The sequence below is a fragment of the Urocitellus parryii genome, chromosome Y (genome assembly GCF_045843805.1).
Source record: "Urocitellus parryii isolate mUroPar1 chromosome Y, mUroPar1.hap1, whole genome shotgun sequence".
Classification (NCBI taxonomy): Eukaryota; Metazoa; Chordata; class Mammalia; order Rodentia; family Sciuridae; genus Urocitellus; species Urocitellus parryii.
In genome coordinates this window covers 12737507-12761086 of record NC_135548.1, presented here as the reverse complement: position 1 = coordinate 12761086, position 23580 = coordinate 12737507, and the positions used below count along the sequence as shown (strand labels likewise).

The window sequence follows — 23580 nt, the reverse complement described above, 5'->3', positions numbered from 1 at the left end:
GATATACTTTATATATGAAGACTGTTTAGGATCTTTAATAATGCATGAAGTTCTCTGCTTATCAATGTTGCCAATCAAAAATAAGTGGCAGACATCATGTACAAACACAAGAATGGGAAGTTATACTCCATGTATGTATGACACGTCAGATTACATTCTACTGTCACGTATAACTAAAAAGAACAAAATAAAAAAATAAGTGGCAACAAGAGGGGTAACAAGTTTATAAAGGGGAATTATTAAGACATGCTAGTATGTAGGAGGGGAGTGCTTCTTTGAATATATTTGCAGCAGGCAATGTGGAAATTCCTCTTATATTCCTTGAAATTTGACATAAATAAAAATGATCCTATTCTTGCCAGGCATTTATCAATTATTTTTAAAAAAATCAAATTTCTAATATTTTGAAATCTAGGCACAGTATATATGTGGTCTTGTGTCATGTCATATTCTTGATAAAATCTGTATTTTAAAATATAAATTGAAGCACATTCAGATTTAGCTTCCTTCTCCTGAGAAGATTCTATTTCCTATTTTGTTTGGATTTTTCACTGTGGTACATTCAACTTTAGATGTGGCCTTTATATTTCATCCTAAGAAAATTCTGTCATTTTCCAACTTTGAAAGCCAAATTATCATTACATTTGTTACTTTACATTTGGCAGCAAAACATCTTTTCAAAATTTCATTGCGATTATTTTGAATAAAATATTGCTATGTAGATTATCCCCAATTAGATCTAAATTTAGGAAATGAATGAAGGGGTGGCTTTTACATATAGGACATTTTATATAGGTTTTCCAACAAGTGTTTCATCTTATTTGCAAGATGAGTAAAAGTACATGTACAGGCAACTTAAATTTTTCCTGGATTACTTTGTGATGCAGAACCTGAGGGTGTACTAGGAGAATCACTCACCTTAGGTATTCAGGTTATAAGGCAGAAGCATGAGCATGTGTTTGCACACACACCCAATGAGTGTGTCATCCCCTTCCCTGTGCAGGAGAATTTGCAAGTAAAGCAACTTTCTACATTGGTTACCTAAGTAGTGGGGCTTGCAACTAAATTTTTCCTCTGGAGTGGGAATGAATGAGGATAGAGACAGGTAAGTCTAAATTGCTGTTAGGATGAATGGTATGGTCCACTTTGAAGACCATTTGGGTAAACCTCCTTTCTTTTGCCACCATATATTCCCATATTAATCCTCAGAATTACTCTTTCATTTTACATTTCTTCTTTCCCCATTCCTCCACATGTTCCATTTAACTCTCTTCTGCTGGTGCAGGCATTTCCATACGTTCAAAAACAGCAGGGGTGGCTTCTGCTGTCTTCTCTGATACCTGCACTCATTTATAATTCTTACATTAGTCAGACCTAATACAACTTCCAACCCGGAGCCTTTCTATTTGATCTGATTTGAGATCACACATCCTGGGAATTGAAAGCAAACACTGAGACTCTGAGCAATAATGGAAACAGTGTTATCCATGTAGCAATTTTAAATGTTTGCTGATTGACCCTGAGATAGAATAATCTTCCTTAATAATAATAGTGTAGATTTAAGTCTTCAGTGCCCTTTTAACTTAAATTAATGTAATTTTATTCATTAATTACTTCATGGGAAGTAAATGTGGAGGAGGGGAGCAGTCTGATATCAAAATGGAAGGAAAATGATAGCCAAGTTAAGATTTAGCTGGAAAGTAACATATCCACAGCTTTATCACTTTGGAGGCACATTTTGACATAATAACAAACTACTGAGACAGAACCACTTTTATCTAGGTCAGAATGACAGACTCTAAGTGTTAGAGAGCTTGAAGGAACTCCAGTTTGTAGTTTGAAGCATCAGGAAGAAGACTGCAATCTGTACAAAGATTTTCATCAAGTCTCCACACTGCCTGATAGTTTTCATCCAATACATTGTAATTACTCCACTGGCTTATAATGGCATAGCATTTTGATTTCAGAACCCAGCAAAGGAAAATGAACCACATTTGATGTTGACTACATTTATAATAAGATGCAGATGGTAAAAGAAACAGATGCCTCTGACATCATCTCCCATTTGCCTTCAATTCTGCAGACACTGGCGGTCTGTAAACTCACTCAAAAGGAAGCAAGAAAAGTCAGGCAGTTTTCCAGCTCTGTCTCCAATCTAAGAAAACACTGGCAGCAGTGGCACGGCTTTCTTTGACTCATACAGTGGTAATTCCACAAAAAAAATAAATTTGATTCTGTGTCAGTCTTTAATGCAAAATTAATCATCAAAAAAAAAAGGAAAACTCCACAAATACGGGGAGGTCAGCAATTAGTACCTACTGACTGTTTTGCTGGACAGTGACAAAAAGGACAGGGTGAGAATAGTGTAATGCAAACAGCTGTAGTTTCAGGAAGTAAAAAAGAGACTTTTAAACAGACAAGCATATCTAAAAAACCAGCCCTCAGCACTCAGACTGTTCAGACTTATTTCTTGTTATTTGTAAGTAAAAAAATTTAAGGAAACTTTCCAGGTTACTATTTCTGACTTAAAAAAAAAAAGTCTTTATTCTGTATTTCCATCTGCATTTCCAGAAGGAATCCTATAGTTCTGATAGGAACTTAACGCCATTTCTCCAGTGATATCAATGAGTGTTATATAAAGTAAAAGGAATTCACTTTTTTTTTCTTTTTCTTTGTGCAAGATAAGTGTGTTAAAAGACCTTTTCAAAAAGGTAAGGAACTTTTGTAGTCCATCTTGAAAGGAAGAGATGCTTGGGTAAAGCAGCAACTGCAAGGCCTTTAGTAGTGTATGAGGTCCCCAGATAGATTAGCACAGTTACAGAAGAAGGCAAGTTAAACAAAATCCTTTAAAATCTTCCCATCTTCCCGGAAGCCCATGATATAATTTCATCTAACTTCTGAAACAGAAATATTTTAGCAGAAAAAAAATTCAGAAACAAAAGCAAGGAAAGTGGTAACATAAAAATAAATCCTGCTAGGCCAAATATGGTGCCTATTTTTTAAATAATCTCTCTGTGCAAATAAAAGTACACACACCCACACCCACAATACAAGAATAAACAAACTCTTCTAGTCCATATCCACAAAGCGAGTGGGGAAGCATTAGTGCAAATTTCTGCTGACCTGCAGCATTTAGTCCATAAACTTTGGATATCCTAGTCGGTCCATCAGTGTCCAGCAGATGTTTTCAATTAGTTTAATTTCATCTCTAGGCAAGTTTTGCTTCCAAACATTAGTATTAGTTGGTGATATTTCTCCTTCATATGGAAGGTAAAAACGGTTTGTGGAAGTGGCAAACAATATTTGGTTTAAACTAGCAGGAGACAAAGGAATCCCAAGAAAAGCAAAAATCCTTTCACTAGTTTTTTGAGGAAAATGAACAATATCTTCAAACTTGACCAGCTGGTAGCTGGTAGGCAGCAAATCTGTATTTATTCTCAAAGCTGCTGCTGTATTTGCTAGCCATAAATGAGACAATAAGGAGACAGCGTTTGATTCAGAATTTTCTAATTCTTTCTTCAATGGTTCATACTCAAAAGCATAGCCTGAATTTAAGTTACATTTGCCTTTACCTCCCTCTATTTTAAACAATTTTGCTAAGTGCTCTGGTACATTCTTCAAAGTGTAAAGACTTGGCTTACTACTGTACAGCATTGAATAAATCCATGCCCGAGGGTCTCTTACAATATACAATGCCCTCATCGAAGCTCCTAATACTTCCTGAAAAAAATGAAGCTTCAATGTCCAGCTACTGCTACTTAAACTAAGCACAGGACGTGCACTTGGGTAATAGACCAGGTGTCTCCTCAAAGCCCTAATATATTCAGCATCTCTGTCAAAAGCACCTTTCATTCTACTTCTTTGTTCCAGCAAAGACTCTCTCCTTTTCAGTTTTCTTTTCTTGTCCTTATTTGTTGTAAAATAGTGGGCCAGTTTACCCCTACTGGTCTCATGCAAATGGATGTTTTGTAAATGTAGTTTTGTGTCCTGGACTAAAGACTGCAACCAGCCTCGAAGTAAACGGAAATGCCCACTGTGGATATCTGATACCTTCCATTCACAAGCATCTACAAATGAATCAATTTCAAATTCCGTTTCAGGGATATCAATGTAGGCTGTAGGAACTCTGATGTAGAGAAAGTCACTACTGTTGAAAAAAAGTTGTTTAAGTATTTTGGCTCCGGAACCAGGAAGTGAGGTAATGACAACATCAGGAAGATCCACGTAGTGCCCCTTGGAAGACGCAGGCTTCTTGCTTGTCTCAGTTCCTGTTCTTGTCCATTTTGCACAGATGGGCTGAGTGCAAGTGCTCCACACATCTAGAAGCTCAATAACCCACAAGGCAATAACAAGTATTAGTATCCAACGCATTAGTTTTCTAAAAGAAAGGTAAAACCGCCATTGAAATGTTAAAATCACCAAACTAATGCACAAAATTAATCCAATTGCTATGTTAAACTTAAATCCAAAGGGGAAAATAGCTCTATCTTGTCTTACAGGCAGTACTATTGCTTGAGTACCCAAACCAAATCGGGTTATTTGGCCTTGGTCAGCCACATTGGCAAAGCCACCAAATCCCAGGTAATTGAATCTTGTTTTCAGGTTGTGGTAGTCAGTTACAATGGAAACAACGTGTTCAGTGTTATTGACATTGAGAGAAATCTGAAGTCCAGAATTGGAATTATCAATGAATCTGCAGCTGGAAACATTGACATATGGCCCATAAAAGACATATGCAATTCTTGTGATTGTGGATTCCATCTGAAAGGTCACATTAACAAACTGAGTCCACCATTTCTTAAATTCAGCTGCTTGTTCTGCTTCCTGTATACTAGCCATGGGGCTATTGCCACGGTGATCAAACCAGAACATTTTGTAGTGTACATCCCATACATCCATCATGGCACCATTATACCTATTCATAAACCTATATGGGATGTATTTAAAATCAATATCCAGGTTATGAAAGAAGGCACTGACAGAATTTATCGGGGAAGCTTCTTGCCTCTCAATGTGGTCAACAACTAGCAGAGTTTGAGAATTTAAGAGGAGTAAAGCACGATACACACTTTTCAGTCTCATTGCTGAAGAATAAGCAGATATCGCTTCCCCACTCACAAATATCATTTCCCCATGTTGAGAAGCAGTGATGATTTCCCCTGCTGAGTCACCAACTTCCTCACCAGTCCACATGAGTCACTGTGCACATTCTCCCAGTTGGCCTTCCCAGGGCTTATTACATTGGCTTGAGGGTGACGGAGCAAACACCAATACATTGTTAAGGTGGCTCAACTTTGGTCCATAGAGAGCTTCAGAAACAAAAACTTGCCCATTGGGGACAAATGTAAATGAGTTCTGATCCGGATGTTCATGTCCAGGATTAAAGCTTCTCCACCCATCAATCCAGGAGTATGGCTGAAAGTGAACTATGTCATACACAGCTCGACCCCCCAGCTTCCCAGATTTGAAGGACACAAAGGTAGTGGTTTGTGTGTTTGGCAGCCCAGCCCCATAAGTGATAACTCCCCAGTTAGGAAATGTGTGCATCTTTGCAGTACCATAGTCAGCAGGGGGCTGTGGGGTTAGTTGTGGATCATACCAGATGTATTCTGTGTGGAGAGTACTCCACCTTTGGGCAGTGGATGAAACCATGGGTCCATCTTTAGGTCGATGCTTTCTAATTTGCTGAGCTAACCAATTTCCAGCTCCATTCTTTAAGATAAACTTATCCAAGAAAACTAGCTGACTCTCTGGACCATAAAACCAATTATAATTAGAATCTGCTATACCCACAGTTCTTTGGAAGCCTGGCAAAAGGGTGGCATAGTAGAACCAAAAGTGCATTTTTAACCAGTTATTATCCAAGTTGTTGATATTAAAATGGCGCTGTGCCAAAAAAAAACATACTGCATGACTGATTTAGCTGTGTAGCTTCCATAGGCCACACCTTCATCCAAAGAGCCATCAACAATGTGATTCAATAGAAACATTGTCTTTTCCATGACATCTACTACAACCTGTTTCCATATATTTGCTTTAGATCCTTTATCTACCCCAGTAACCAAGGCTCCTGTGAGTACTGCTATCATATTGGTAGCCTGATGGTTATAGAGAAGTTGTTTGCCCCATGAGCGAACCTTGGAGCATTCATACATTTCCTCAGTAATAACCCATATTTTTTCCAGATATCTTTGTCTTCGATGATTATCTAATAAGTTATATAAAAAGTCAAAGGCAGTGGCAAAACCTGTTAACGAATGGCCAACTGGAACCTCATCTCCTGGTGCATTCTCAACCAGCCAATCTTTGTAGCTAACCATCCGGTCCATATATTCCAAGACAAATTCAAAGGCAACTTTGTCTTCTGGACATAACAAACAGTACAATGCTAAAGGAGGCAGATTGTTACCATAAATTTCATTCCACTTGGCAGCAAAATCGGCATGCTTGGGTGGAGGTAGGTAGTATGTTGGGTTGGACAGCATAACTGTCACTGCACTTCTGATAGCTCTAAAAAGATGCAAATGGCTTGTGCGAGACTGTTGTCTCACTGCTTGGATTTCCCCAGCATCAAAATATAAACTTGGATGAAGCATACTTCTCCTCAGCTTTTGGTTGGGTCTGAAATCTTGCACTTTCTGTGTCTTAAACTGATCTATATCATCTGTGAAAACTGCCCATTCAGAGTAATTACTCACAGACTCTTCGAGAGTAGAGAAACCAAACACCACGAATGTTAAAATTAGGAAATGTCCTGTAAACATTAACGCCATGATCCATGGGGAAGATACTTTCCTTAGGCATACATAACAAGTAGGGTGTTTAATGTGTTTTCCATCTGGCTAATATAAAGCATATATTAAAGATCTTGATTAAACTGAATTTAAAATCTTCTATGCTGACATTCAGCTCATTCAAAGCAAGTACATTTGCCAAAAAGAGAAAATTTTACATAGCACATGTGTATCCCTGGCACAGTTCTGTTCCAGTAAATTTCAAGGAATATTAATGCCTCTAATTTTTCTGTAACAGAGGAACAGTGGTAATAGTCAAAATTACTATAAATGCAGCGTTTACTTCCTTTACATTAGTCTATTTGAACAGAAGAATCAAATCATACATGGTACAAGAAAGAAAAAGCACTCCAAAATTAAAATTAAGAGTCATTTGTAGCACAGCAAGCCATCACTGGTGATACACTCACCACACATGTATGACTTGTTTCTGTGTGTTTGACTGAAGACCATGGCAAAGTACTAACATTCTTGGAATGAGTGGAATCACTGATTATTCCTTTCAATATTTTATACTTCTTGGTTTGTGAACTATTTCTTCTTCCATTTTGGGGATAAAAACATGTTCAAAAAGTGTTCAAAGTCCCATGTGGTTTAAAAATATTCAAACTCCTGCCTTCATTTCAAATGTCTTTTCCAGGCTTACTGACTCATCAGTCTATATGACACAGGAAAGCATTTTGATGTCTTCTTCTATCAGCTTCATCAATACAACTATAAAAATCTAATCTCTTCAGCCACCTAGGCACATCTTTTCCAATCATGGAGTAATCATCGACGGGAAAAGAAAACTCCCCTTTCATCAACAGTGACCATGCCGTCTCTTTTCTCTTCCTTTTTCATGACTCTCCTTTCTGGGGGGAAAACAAAACAAAGCAATTGTCTGAGGCTACAGGTAGCTGAAAGTGAAAGCAAACTAATGATTTAAATACTCTACAGTCACTTGATAGAAACTTGAGAATTATAATAAAATCTAATATTATATACAATCTAAGTGATTGATAGATACAATCAAGTGATTTCTTTTCTTAGACTTATATGCACATACAAGGATTCCAACAAATGTGAGTCGATGACAAGCAGCTGTGATATATACATTGCTTTAGTCCTTTCTTTTTTAATGCTCTCACTAAAATGCAGTTAAAGAGGAATCCTGCTATCATTCTTGTTATTTTGGTTACAAATAACCCAGGGACATAAAAGTAAACCTTGAAAGAGCCTTTTTTTTGTTGCTATTCTGGCTGAAGGTCTGGAGTCTTCCCAAGGGGGAGCAGGAGGAAGAGGACAAGTAAGAGGGTCACTCCTCCAGGAGGAAGGCCATCCAGGGCGGCGCGGCGGCCTCACCTGTGGCCTGCGCCAGCGTCCCCGCACGGGCCAGCAGAGGGCTCGCGGAGCCAGCGCTGCCCGCCGCCCGCCTTCGCCGTCCCCGGTCGGTCGGCTAGAGCTAACCAAGTTTCAGTCTCGGGCAAGTCTGCTCTCCGCAGGAGATGCTGTCGCTAGGAGTTTCCCGCCCCGCCCCGCCTGTTGCATTTTCTAATTCGCGTCCCACCAACCTGTCACCCCTGCCCGCGCTCGCGGCTCGCCGACCAGGACCGGAGGTCCGGGGCGGGAGACCCCCGATGGCCCAGTGCGCTTACCTCCGGCGGCTGCGACGGGTCTGGGGCGGCGCTGGGCCCCAACAGCCACGGCGGCGGGGAGTTGGGGACTTCGCGGCGCCGGAAGCCGGCCCCGCAGGGACCCCGCGCTCCGACGGGCTGAGCCGGCGCCAGGGGTCCTCCGCGGCGCCCGCACCCCGCGCCCCGCGGCGCTCGGGCACGCCCGCCCTCGGGGAACGCCGGACGCTCCGGGGCTGCCCCGGACCGCTGCAGGCAACCGTGGGCGGCTGGCGCACTCGGGGCAGCGGGTCCAGCAGGAGCCGCGTCGCCAGGCCGCGACGACACTGCGACCGCCGCTCCTCCGTGCCAGCTCCGGCCGCGTGGCCCAGGGAGGGCGAGAGACGGCGAAGGGGGCCAGCGGCCGGGGGCGGGGCCTGGGGCGGGGAGCGGCGGCGACGCGGGCCGGAGGGGCGTGGTCGGGAGCGGGGGCGGGGCCAAGGGCGGCGGGGAAGCGGCGCGGAGGTTCTGGGCTGCGGCGGCCGCTGTGCGCTCTGAGGAGCCGGGCGGGAGGAGGGGGCAGTGAGGGAGCGGGAGTGCCACGATCCCGCCGGGCTGGGGTTGAGATCATTTGGTTAAGCGAAGGGGACAAGTGTAACAGAGCCACGGGTGGATGGGGTTGACGATATATGATGGGAGATGAGGTGATGATCCCGGTGACGTTTGTGATAACAAGGTTCACCCTCAGGAAAGAGGGTGAGAGGGAAGGACCACTTTCTCGGAACCCGGAGGCAACCTGGCTGAGGTTGCAGTCATTGCAAAGCAAAGCCAAAACCGTATATTACTATATGAAAACAACTTCAGTAGCACAGATGCAACCGACCAGGGCAAAAATAATAATAACCACGAATCAGCTTTACCAATTGAAAATAATTTTAAAGGCAGTATAAATAGGAGCAATATGGGATAAACAAGTAGAAGGAAACTCATAAAATGAAGAGAAATACCCTTGCTTAGAAATCTACAAACTGGTGGAGGCAGCCCGTCTTGGTTACTCTCACATGCTTGTGCAATTCCAGAGCTTGGGATTTCCTCTTACACTGGACATTGGGAACTGCTCACAGATACCAGATTACAGTATGACAGGACCCAATCCAAGTCTCACCACACTATCACAATTAACAGCTCAGTCGTGATAAGAATACATTTCTGTGGTAGTGGGACACCTACCCAGGTCCAAATGGCCAGTGCTTTTGCTTCAGCCCTTCAGGAACTGTATTTATTGTATTTCTTGTTTTTCAATACCCAATACTCAATCAGCTCCATTTACCAGTTGCAATTTTTCTGAATATCAGATTTCTTTTATTATCCTGATCTCAACCCAGATGCTTAATTTCCTGTATACATAACTCCTTAATTTCTGAAGCCAAATTGTATGACTAGCACTGTATTGTTTCTACTTATATTCATCCCTTAAACTTTTTTTTTAATGCTTACTATTTTCCCTGGCTCACTCCTGTACTCTTACGTGAAGATCCTTCAAGTCATGATTAGAATGCCATCCTCTTTGTAGGTGCTATACTTTTGTTAAAAATGAGTTGAACTTTTACAAGCGGGCTCACATAAAGCTTTGTCTCCTGTTGAGATTTATTACTAAACAAAGGTCTTTCACAATCAGAAACAGAACCTCCTGTGAATATCTGCATACTCCCTCCATGTGACCTGTGATGGAGGAAACCCCTGGGCTCCATCCTCCTTATGGAAGAATACAATTAGGGCAAAGAAGAGCCTGTCTGCAGAAATTTCTACATTTTCTGCAGAGCTGAGCCTAGGAATTAGTTTTAGTAAACACACTTAGTAAATAAGCAGACTGTGTCTCCGAACAAAATGTACAGATAGGGCTATTTTATTCTATGGATCCAAAGTGCCCCATGATGCAAGGAATAAATGACTCAGGCAGAATTGGTGCACAAACATCTGCCAGACAGATATTTTAAGCTTCATCCAATCATTATATCTTCAGATTTGTTAACATCAACATGATCATTCTGAATTTATAGATGAATGAAACCAGGTACAGACATTGTGGACTTTCAATTCTGCCCCATGTATCTGGGCTGAAGCTCTGTGGATGTGCTAACCCTCAGCATTCTCAAATGAGCTTTCAAGTTATTCATCTTGAACAGGCATCTTCTCACACTTGTGAAATGTGAGTGCATTGAAATAAAACAGAAGCCATGGATGAACAATCCAAATCATTGGCAGAAAGGTTGGTAGGTAAATGGCACTATTAAAAATGAAGAGAGTCTTGTTTCCTGTGAACTAAAAATGGATAGCTCCAATTATTGTTCCTTCTACACATGAAGATGGTACAAAGTTAGTTAATTATAAATAATGCATCCAGCCATAGAAGGGATGAGCTATATGCTATGTTATTGTACATTAAAAACCTTTATGAGTGTGGCAAGAGACACATATACCAACAGCTGCTAAATTCAGAATCCTGAAGCAGTATCTTATTTTAATGGAAGTGAAGAACAGTACAGTCTGTTGCTCTGGGGATTTCTCTCTACATAAAATGATCTTAAATCTACATGAGATTTTTCACAGTGATTTCAAAGCACTTATAAAAATCAGTTTTCTTTATTTGCACATCTTTCAATCTATCCCCAACCACTCGACTTGCAACAGTGCTTTTCAGAATAAAATAAATTTTAGAATCAATCCCCCTGTGCAGAAGTCTTACTTTGTTCCCTCTTTCCCTCTCTCCTTCGCTGGCTCCCTTCCTTGTTCTTTCCTCCCTTTACTTCCCTCCTCTCCCCCTCCTTCCCTCCCTCCCCTTCCTCCTCCCTCTCTCCCACCCTCAGTCCCTCCTTAGTTTTCTTCATTTGTTTGTTGGTTCTTTCTCTTTACTTTTTAAAATTTCTTTATTTCTTTCCTATTCTCAACGACTATTCCAGAGCTTAGCACTTTGTGTTGTATGTGTATTGAAAGTTGAACATGAATTATCACCCCCATTTCATGGCAGAAGAGAAAATGTCATATAGGTCTAAAGTGGGTTGCGAATCTGAGCAGAAACAATGCCCCTTTTTCTTCTAACTTCTGAGAAGTTTGCTTCACACAACCCATAGTTGGAGCTATGTCTCGGGGTGACTTAATTCAAGTGACACCTAAGTCTGGGAAGCCAGCCAACATTTTAAAGAGAATTTCTGCAAGAATTTTATGTCTTGAGATAGGTAAATTCAAGTTCTAAACCTTAGAACATAAGTTAAACACTACATAGTCTTTCAGAACAATAAAATGCAAGCAGTAAAACAAACTTGACACTATATAAAGTCCTTGGGCTGAAGTCTTATTTGTCTGTGGTCTATATCTCTTGTTGGCTCTTGATAATTGGAACCAAGATATCCCAGAACTAATTGCTGTGCGTTTAGCAACTGATCATGCTCAGATCTCTAATTTATCAGCTTACCCAACATACACTCATCTGAATCTGGGAATGGTTTTGCTATTCTTTAAGATAGGCCTTCTGGCTAAGGCTTTGTCTGTGAGAGCTCAAATGCAGATTTTCTGAACCACTTACCAGGACCAGATGTATGCTAGGTTGATCCACTAACAATACTACAACTAGTATTTGCCCCAAGTTTGGAGATATAGTCAGAGTCACCATTTAGAAACAGACACCAAATGCAAGTTGCAAATTTTATCACAAAATTGGCCAGCACTAATATGCCACACCAACAATAAAGACAAAACACAGATTTGAGGAAGGACATAGAATCTGGAAATACTCTTTAGCAATTGTTTTGAATACAAAACATCTCAAAATGACAGGGATTTTGCCTGCAGAGTCACTAATGAAGATGTGGCTGAATGTGTTCCTTAAGTTTGTTTATCCCACTGTATGAGAGTGAGTGTGACAGTATTTGGATTTAAAATACTTACTGAAGTCAAATTCTGAGGAACAGAGTTTCCTCATAAGTCTACTAAAGCTTTGTATTTATAAATGAGAAGCTTTATCACCACTGTATCTGCTTACATACAATTTTGGTTTGGCTCTAAAAGAAAATTTTAAACAAAGTAAAACTTACAAAGGGATAACAAGATTGTTTTTCCAAGACTCTTCTCCTCCTCCATCCTCTCTGTTCTCCTCTACTGATACTGTTGGTATCAGCATGGGGCAGTTTTGCCCCTCAGAGGACATTTGGCAATGTCTGGAGAAATTTGGATTATCACAGCCAGTCAGTTGTGGTGGTGGTGCTGCTGGTCATTTAACAGGTACAGGGCAGGGATGTCATTAAATGTCCCATGATGCACAAGACAGCCCCCCACCCCCACTGCTAAAGTTATCCAGTCCAACCGGTCAACACTATGGACACTACACCTCTCTACCCTGACCCATTGACTCTAAAAAGTAACTAGGTGCTAATTTTTGGTAGTTAAAATAAAGTCATGAACTATCTCTGACCGTTTCGGTCACCTCCTTGCAGCTCATTCCAGAGCCAGATTCAGTGTGTGAACGTACATGTCCCTCCAAACTTCACATGTTGGAACCACAATCCAACGTGATGTTGTTCAGAGGTGAGGTTTCTCAGATGTGATTGGGGTTGCCCTTATGAGTGGAATCAGGGCTCCAGTGAAGAAGTGGAAGTGACTTCCATCCGGGGTGCCTTGTTGTCCTCTGCCTCAATCTGTTTTGTGCTTCTGTAATAGAATACCTCACACTAGGTCCCTGGGGAAAAGCATAGGTTTGTATCCTCACAGTTCTGGAGGCTGGGAGGTTGAAGAACAAGGCACCAACAGGTTAGGACCAGTCTTTCTACTTTGGAGACAGCACCTGTGTAGAGCATCCTCCAGGGGGTGGTGAGGAATATGTGTTCTCGTGGCAGAAGAGAGGAGAGTGGAGGACCCACTTCCCAAAATGCTTTTGTATATCAGCATTAATTTCTCCATGAGAACAGAGTCCCCAAGACCTCAACTCCTACTAGGCCCCCATTCCTAACACTGATGTATTAGAGATTAAGTTTCCAGCACATAAATTTGGGCAGGGGGACACATTCAGTACCTGCCATCTCTTTCCTCGGGAAGAAGCACAGCATTCATCCCTTTTATGCTTATGTAAGGTAAGGACTCACTGTGAGGCTCTCTCTTGGAAACAGAAAGTAGGCTTTCACCCAGCACAATCTGTTGGCACCTTGAACATGGACTTACCTGCCTCTAGAGATGTAGGAAATAAATGTATACTTTGTTTATATGACCCCATCTGGAACAGCCTAAGACACCAGCTCTTACTAATTTGTTCACAGATGGCTTTCTGTAATCTACTACAGACTGCATACTGACTTCCTTTCTCTTTACTTGCCCTAGGACCAGCGGCTGTCTTGCCTCTAGAAAAAGCTCAGGCACAGCTGGCCATAAGCCAAATACCACCAAAGAGTAGCAAGAGGGAGGTGGCATCGGGGACATCATAAATGTCTTTCTGGTATGGACAGCAGCAAATCCTCTTCCCCCTCCCATCCCTACACTCCCCAAACCACCTTCATTATTGTCTGATATTTTTTTTCTTTCTAAAAAATTGTTCTTCAAAATAAATCACTTAAACTCCCAGAATCAGAAAGTCTATGCTATTGTTAAAAAGGTCTGTTTCCCAAATCTACTCCAACCCTACAGTTAAGAATCTCAGTGTGTGGCCTGGTAGTCTGTACCTTTAAATGTCCCTTGAATACTTAGGGAACTCTGAGTCCCTCTTCTAAGAGAATTCTCTTTCTTGCCTCCTTCCCTATATACCTCTGGGGCATATGTCTGAGGGTTCTCGGTTTTGTCAACAAGAAACATCCCCAGCCTGGCAGGACAGAGATTAATTGGGGTGAGGAACTGGTGTTGCAGAATTCCTGGACAAGTGAGGAGCTGTTTTTCAACGGTTTTAATTATTGTGCATGTAAATTGTTTATTCCTGTGTGAGGAAGTGCATTGGTAGATAAAGTCAACAATAAAGGTAAATAAGATATGTAAAACAGAAGAGGGAACAAAAAAAAAGACAATCTAGGAATAATGAAACTTGCATTGCATGTTTTTGGGCACATTGATTAACTGGCAGCTAGCAGAGAAGTTTGTTGCCAAAACCTGAGAGATTAGCTGGGGAGCAGATGTGACAGGCTGTCTGGGAATGTTGGCCAGTAACCTCCCACCAGCGCCTCCACCTTAGATCCAGCCTGTACTACATTCCTGGGAGACCACTTCAGTGGAAAACTGGAAGCTAGCTCCCTCTCCTGCCCTCTCCAAGGCCAGGAGACGTCTCCTCTGCTTCTGAGCACTGCTGCTTCACTCTCTTCTTTTTCTGAGAATCAGTTTCACAGGCTCCTTCATGGGGACACATATACCTCTTAGCACAAATTTGTTATCGCCTGGTTCTGCCACCAGGAAGAAATTAATTGTCCTTTTTGAGCTCCAAATCCAAATGGTCAGAAAATATTACTGCTCAGCAGGGTCAGAGTTCCATTATGACTCAGTGATAGAAAGTACTTCAGGGTCATCCACAGTATCGATCATGGTACGAGAACATAACTGGCTCATCCCTTGAAACGACCTATTTTAAAATGACACATGCAGAGGACAATGCATCCCTTTAGAGGCATATGGGAACAGTGGATTTGGTGGTGGCTATATGAGGTGGCAGAGGTTAAAGGAAAGAAGGGTAGAAGGCAGGACAGGAGCAAAACCTCATAAATGCCCAGAGGTCATATAAAGCCAGCTGTTTTATTATTCTTACTCTCTGAAGATTATTCCTTTTGCAGAATGTATTAAATGTACTTGATCATAAAAATCACTTAGAATTGCTTGTTTAAAATGCAAACTCTGAGTCCTCAAGTGCTACCCTACAATTATAGGGGTTATAAGAGAAAGAAAGACAAGGAATTAGTATTTTTAAGTATCATATTATCCTGTGAAATTGGCAAATTACCCCTTAAAGGATAACCTTTTAAAATATTTCTAGCTAACAAGAGCTCCCAAATCACCCTCTGCTTACCACTCTGGTAACCATGCTATTGTCTCTGTCTATGAGAACAACTCTTTAAGATTACAGGTATGATCATGCAGTGTTTGTTTTTGTGTGTGTGTGTGTGTGTGCCTGATTTATTACACTTATTTCACTTCCATCCATGTTGGTTTTGTATGGCTGCATAATATTCTATCATGCATACGTATCATATTTTATCTCTTCATCCACTGATGGACACTTAGGTTATTCCTATTCTTAACCTCTGTGACCGCAATGGATGTAGGAGCGCAGACAAAATGATTGTCCCACAAAAATGATGACTGGGTAATGTCTATGTTAAATACCTGCATTAATTCATCCACAAGGTATACATACTTCCAAGTCATGTTATATGTGATAAACACATATAACTCAATCAATTAAAAAATAAAATAGTGCCAATTATTTAAAATAGAGAAATTTGTTTCCAATCCAGAGAGCAATGAAGTACAATGGGAGAAGTGAAGTATACATGATTGAAGCTATGGAGCTATTCTGACCAAGATGGTAGCCACTAGCCACATGAGTTAAAAATTAAATTAAGTAGAATCTAATAAAATTAAAACTTCAGTTTCTTTGTTGCACTATTGGCATTTCCAATGTTCAATGGCCACTTGTGGTTAGTGGCTGTATTATTGACTAGCACAGACAGATTACTTCCTTTGCTGCTGAAATTTTGACTAATGTTTATATAGAAAAAAAGGGGGGAAAGTGGGAGGAAAATGCTTCATTATTTAAGTTAGGGGTACTGAGTGAGCCGTGGGTCTAACAGATTTGCTAGGTAATTGTTGCATTGATGATTATGTCAGTCAGCTTTTCATTACTGTGACCAAAACACCTGACAAGAAAAACTTAAAGAAGGAAAAGTTAATTTTGTGTTCACAGCTTCAGAGTTTAGCCCTTGGTCAGCCAACTCATTGCTCTGGCCTGAGGTGAGGCCGAAGGTCAGGGAAACAAGGTGTGATAAAAGTAAAGCTGCTCAACTCATGACAACCAGAAAGCAGAGAGAGGAAGGGCGCATATAACTCAGGCGGTGCCCCCAGTGATCCAGCCCATTCACCCATATCCCACTTGCCTACAGTTACTACCCAGAAGTCCATTCAAATGGATTAATCCATCAAAGAAGTTAGAGCCTTCATAATCTAATAATTTCACCTCTGAAAATTCCTACATTGCATAATATGAACATTAATAATACAAACCATAACAATGATAATGTTGGTGCATTAATCCTAATGACACTTAATCCAAGAAAGCCAAATATCTAGACTATTCTCTTAAAAAAGATATTATCTATTTTTCTAAAAAAATGGCTTAAAATTTTTTGAAAACCCTGTGAAGACTAAATGAAATACATCTGTGAGATGAATTCAGATCACACACTATAACGTTTTGAATTCTGATTGAGAAATGGATGCACAAAAATAAATTTCCTGATTTCACCTATGTTGTTTCAATTCTGCACGAGGGATTCACCTTCCTATTTCAATGCCAAGGAGAAAAGTGCGATCTTTTAAGTTACCTACTACCGCAAGTCCTCCTAGTGTGAAATACTAAAAAAAGATGACATATTCAAACAGTCATATTTCTATCTGAATAAATGCATTAAATTTCATTTTCTTAATTCATTCAATAAATATTCACTGAGAGCTCAGTAATGCATGGTACCAGACACTTGGAAACCTCAAGGGACAAACATGCCTAGCCAAATGGAACTCACAATCCTGTGGATTGAAAAGTCATAAAAGGCATGAATTATTACTTCATTTTTTTCTGTATTTTAATCATTACTTTTTCATATTTAAATGGCTTTGAAGGATCATCTATATCTTGTAGCTCACTGTTTTTCAAAAGTACATTTAATTTTATTAGGGCAGGAAGTTAGTCATGAATCCAGAGCTGGAAAAATAGATCAAAACCTAAATATTGTAAGAAATCTCTAGAATGCTTGCATGTTTTTTCAGAGCTTCACCCCTTCTGTTCTAACGCCTGGAGTCTGGCCAGGCACAGAGCATGTTGGCTGGTGGCTGCAGAAGGAAGCCTGGAACTGCTCTTGCTGTCCCACTTCCAGAGTTTCCAGCACAGCTAGCCGGAGACTTCCTATAGACAAGGAGGGAGCTCAGAAACACCTAGTGTGGTCCTGCAGCTATTTGTCTAGGAGCAGTTGGGGACAGGAATAAGCCATTTACCCCACAAAAGGCTGCAAAGCAGGCCACCTAGGAGACTGAATATGGAAGAACAGAGCACCATGCTTGGCTCACACCTCACCCTGGGCCAGAGCTTCTAACACAGCATTCCACCAAACCCAAATGCAAAATTAAAATCATCCCTCTTGTGGGATAACTGTTTTATAGAGAAAGAGCTGGTCAGAGCCATGTTTTCCAAAAGATCTTGATGATAAGAATCATCAAAGTCGCCTAATAATTCCCTAGCTGGGAATGCAATTCAGGAGTTCTCCTGGGAGATGTAGAAGACAATGTTCTTAGCAGGTACTTCATTAGTAGCCATGAGCAGAGGAAACTAGGAAACACTGCAGTGGATGGCTAGTGAGGACTTCCTTTCCCTCTTAAGTGTTGTCCTCAGCCTCTTTCTGTTTTGGCTCTTACAGATTAATGATGGCATGCCTGGAGTGTGGAGTATGGTGTCCCGGGTTTCAGTCCAACCTCTTGAGACAAAGTCTTGAGATATTAATTTCTATGAAACGTTGGGGCAGGAACATAACTTTTCTCAGTACAGATGTCCTCATATATAAGTTGCGTGGCAGTGTTACTCACTGCATAAATGAATAGAAGTTCAAGTAAGAGGTAAGTTTCTTGGCACAGAGTTTTGGGGTTGGCTCAATGAGAGCTATTTAGTTGAAAGGAAGTTTAACATACTTTGTCTCACTTAATCCTCTTAACAATCAGGTGAAGGATGTATGATCAGCTCAATTCATATACAAGATATTGAAGACAAAGTCAGGATACACTCTACAGCATCTTAGGAGTGACAAAAATAGCATCCTGGTGTCTAGCAACTTGCTTTCTGGATCTATCTAATTTTAAAGATGGGGAACACTTTAGGAAACATCTAGTTCAGCTCCTTCATTTTACTAGTGAAGAATCAGATCTGGTGAAGCCAGTTGAATTGGCCAATGTGAGACAGACAGGACAATGGGAACAGAATACAGGACACTTGCTGCCCATCTGCAGCAATGGTCAATGTGCCATTGTCTTCAGGCATATCCAGTGATACTTATTTCCAATGTGCTGCTTCTGATATAAAAAGAACTGATAAAATGACTCTTATATATGCTGCTTCAACTAGAGCAGCTTTTCTGAGATTTTTCTGGGCCTTATTTGTACTGAAATTCTATCAGAAGCTTTTTAAAATGCTAAATAACTGTGTCCATCAGAGACCCTTTTTGAATCAGAATCTTGATCAGGCATGAGAATTTGCATTTTTATGAAATTTACCAATAAAACGTGAGAACGAGTTAAATAATCCACTCTGTCCTGGAGGCCAGAAATGGAGCAGTCTTTTGTTGCCTCATCAGTTCCAGCAAGAATCTTAGGCTCATCCTTTCCACTTAGTTAACTTATTGAACTTAGCTGGGGTGGTATCAAATTAAGGTCAAGTGTTTCAAACTTACAAATGTATGGAAGAGCCAGAGACAAAATTCATATAATTTATACGATTTATATAAATTGGAGAATTATGAGTATAATTCTCCTGCCAGATCTATTCATCTGCCTGGAAAAAATATACATATATATTACACACGCACACACACACACACACACACACACACACACACTTACATATACCATGTGTGTGTATATATATATTCTATACTTCACAAGTTCCAGAATTTTCAATTCATCAGAGAATGAGAAAAAGAGACAGGACAAACAGAAAGTCATATTCCTTTTATGGCCTTGTCTTAAAAATGACGCTCCATCGTTTTTTATTCCTATGTGAGCAAGATCATGTATTTGTCTTGCTGTGGGATTCTTATTTTACTCCCTGTAGTGTCCTCTGGGTAAAGTTAATCTCATAGAAGTGGAGAGTAGAATGGTGGTTTCCAGAGTCTGGGTGCAGGAGGGGAAGAGTATCTTCAAGGGATTCAGACTTTCAGGTAGACAGAGGGAAAAAGTTCAAGATCTGTTGTACAACAGGACAACTGAAGTTAATAATAATATATTGTATTCTTGAGAAGTGCCAAGAGAGTGGGTGGTAACAATGTAAGTTGATACATATGTAATAAGCCAGCTTTGTTCATTCTAGCAGGTGATACTTTAAAAATTATGTTGTACAAAGTGAATATATACAATTTGTTCTGTCAACTTAAAAATATTTTTAAAAAGAGAAAAAATAGTAAAATTAACTGTTAAACATTCAAAAAGAGATACATAGTTAATATAAATATGCATAAATGTGACCAAGGATTAATACATAAAAATAAGTGTGCAAAAATAAAAGAGTCAAACTTATCACTTCTATATTACTCCATTCTACATTATCTCAGTGTACACATTTTTAACACAGCATGGATGGTTGGTATCACTATATCATAAAAGAGATGTCAAGAATATTTCCTTTTAGATACTGGTAAAGGCAGATCTGACAAGATGGAAGAATAAATGTTCAATTAATTTTGCATTTATTTTCATCATTATTATGATTCTGTTATTATTTCATATAAAAATCTCATGGTTTCAGAAAACAAAGATCATTTTTCTTCATAACTTTCATATGTAAAATGAGGTAAATGCTAGAATAACACTATGTATTGTTGTTGTATCAAAACAACCATCAAAAAAAAAGAATATTTGGAATCATTTGCCTAGCACATTTTAAGGTTTGTTGATTCATTTTTTTTTCAACAAATATTAGCAGAGCTCCTATTGTATGATAAACTCTGTGGTTAGCATTGGGTTTACCACAGTAAAAAAGGAACACTACCCCAGTTCTCATCAAGTTTAGGATCTATTGCAATAAAACAGTCCCACTACACACTCAAACTAATCCTCGAATAATTAGAAACTGAATGATAGTGAAAAATGTGCTCAGTACTATGAAAATGGATCAGGAGCATGAAGGAGTGGGCAGGGAAATCTTCCTGGTGAAAGTGGCAATTGATCTCTGAGTTGAAATCTGAACAAACTGTGAGGGGTGTAGGGAAACAGACCCCACAATGCACTGAACTTCTTATCCATCTCAGAAGTCACATATCTCCACTTACAAGGAGATTCTCCATGTTTGACTCTTTCAAACAACTGATATTATCCTATCAAAGATCTTCAATGCTTTACTCCTGCTTCATTAATAACCTTTTTGTAAATCTAAATGTTTTACTGGATAAGTGTCATGATGTCTTTCAACATTTGTTACCAGAATTTATGTTAAATTATTTTGACATCTATGAGGTTACAAACTTAAGAAGTCCCTTTTCTCCTATTGAGCTTTGCTCTACCTTGCTTTTGTTTTCCATGGGTCATGAGATGTGGTCTACCCTATCAGCCAAAAGAAAATCAAGGAGAGAGTCTTCTCTACACCTTTATGTTAGGGAAAACCTGCCTCTATGGGTTAGGATACTTTGGCTTGCTGGTTCTGTTTGGCTGGTGTGTTTGCATAGCAAGGGGTGGGGAGAGGCACAACGTTTATGTGGATGGAATAGCAACTGTGAATTCCTGTGATGATGGGAAGTAGCATGTCAGAAAACCAAAACAGTGGTTTATTTGGATAGGAGGAAGTTTAGGGTAAAATCATGGGAAAGAAGATGTCTTTTTGGTTATGCTAAATAGAACAAATTAGCAAGGAGCTCAGGGGAGACCAGCTGGCCTGTGGCAAGATACAGTAGCTTCCACTAGATTGGTGGCATTGGAGGTGGGTAGATGTGGCTTAACTCAAGAATGGGCTGTGAACTCTGCATTGCACTCCTTCCCCGAACCTCTGCAGTCCTTCCAACAATCTGCCATCAGCTTTTTGTATACTCACTATGAGAGACAAAGGCCTTTTACAGTCTCTCCTAAACCAGAACCTCATTCCACTTCTAGACATCTTTCTCGTTACTCTCAGGTGGAGAAATCTAAGATTGATACTGTATTAATCAGCTTTTTCATCAAAATACCTGACAGGAAGAACTTTGGGAAAGAAGGCTTATTTCAGGGTCTGATTTCAGAGGTTCAGTCCAGGGTCAGTTGACTCCATTGCTGTGGGCCCAAGTGAGACAGAACCTCATGGTGGCAGGGCATGGTAGAAAAGGTGCTCAAAAAAGGTGCTCTCAGAATGAGAGAGGGAATGATGTGAGGAGCCAGGGACAATATATAACCCCACAGAGCATTGCCCCTGTAACCTACTACCTTCAGCCATGCCTCACCTTCCTATAGTTACTACCCAATAATCTATTGAAATTGTTAATTCATCAAACAGATAATTCCACTAATGAAGTTACAGCTCTGATAATCTAACACTTCACCTCTGAACGTCCTGCATTGCCTAACACATGAGCTTTATGAGGGTCCTTCAAAGATTCAAATACTAATCAATAGTCAGGAACTTTCTGTTCTCTAGCTATCAAACCTGTGTTTTCAGGAAACAAGATTATTTCCTTTGCTTGCTTCCTGCCCCTCATTTTTCCTTCCTATTTTCCTTTCCTTTCCTTTCCTTTTTGCAGTTTACTTTTTTCCCATTCAAGCAAGGCTCAGTGCTAAAGGTAGGCCATTGCGACAGAGAAATAAAGCCCTTGATAACGTGGAGGCTTACTTATGAGTTGGAGCATCATTCAACAAATAAATAGGTACAAATAAATATAAAATGTAATGTAGTAACAAATGATTTTAAAAGGTAATAAATCAGATTAAGGAGCAACAGAAGTACTGGAATCCTCATGAAGAGACTGCTCTGAGGGCATGATATTGGAAGAGAAGCCAAAAGAATTAATGAAACAAATCTAGAGACTTTCAGTCTAGAGATGGGCATGGCTGATGGCATTGAATAATAGCAGAGAAAATTATATGAGTGGGTGTTTGTGGGGATAGGAGTTGAGGATTGAAAGAAGTAACTGAAGACCAGAGAAATGCACAGCCTGGGGCCCCTGGGAAGGAGACTGCATTATGTTCTCAAGGCAATTAGAATTAATAGGTTGTTTTGAGTAAGATGCCAATGACATTCAAATTATGTTTCAAAAACATTTATCTGATGAGCACATGGAGAATAGCTATAGTGATCCACGTGTCAGTAGGAAATCCAGAGCAGGATGCAGAAATTAGTAATTTTCTATGATGAAAAGTTCCAGACCCTGACCATAGCATGTAACTGGAATGGAGTGCTCTAGGAGCTGAGAGACTTGGAAGATTCACCCACAGGGACATTTGCAGGAAGTGGGTGAGAGCATTTCACAAGTGAGGTGGCCTCAAATGAAGTCCCCAGTGACAGTAAGGAGGGGTAGAATGTGGTAGAGTTGAACAGCATGAAATCAAAAGGAAAGCGGCCTAAGAACAGGGAACAATCCCAAAGCCAATCATGGACAGGATGTCAGAACTAAACAAGACAGTCACTTAAAGGATGTGTAATGTTGAAATGTGGTAAGTCTGTCTCTACAATGCATGCCTCCCTGTTGGGATGAAAGGAAATTCAGAAACTAAAATCTAGCCACAGTTTAAAATGATTTCAGTTATACTACCATTTGTTATGGTGAGATAGTAGGTATCCCCCAAAAGCTCATGTGTGAGATAATGCTAGAAGATGTAGAACCTAATCAGTGATAGAGATTAACTAACTGGGTGGTAACTGTGAGCAGGCAGGCTATGGTTGGAGGCAGTGGTTCCATGGGGCCATGCCCTTGGGGATTATATTTTTTCTATGAAGATAGGGGGAACTCTTTCTTTCTCTTTCCTGGTGACCTGCTTTCATCCACCAAACTGTGCCACCCTGATATTTGGCCTCCCTGGGCCAGCTGACACTGTGAACTCCAAACTAAACTTCCCTCCTCTAATTGTTCTTTTCAGGTGCTTTGGCCATGGCAGCACAAAGCTAACTAAACACCATATACCAGTACATTGACCAAAGTTTATATAAAGCAGTATATATAAAAGACATTAAATTTTAGGTTATATATATTTTTTTCCAAAAGAAAAATAGAATCCTACTGTGAAAAAAATCCTTGATAAAG

At 40.2% G+C, this 23580-nt stretch overlaps 1 pseudogene; it reads right to left on the bottom strand.

The window, feature by feature from the left end:
- Window positions 1-3132: 3132 nt before the first annotated feature.
- LOC144251085 (dermatan-sulfate epimerase-like protein) lies at window positions 3133-8467 on the bottom strand (annotated as a pseudogene).
- Between the last annotated feature and the right edge of the window lie 15113 nt (window positions 8468-23580).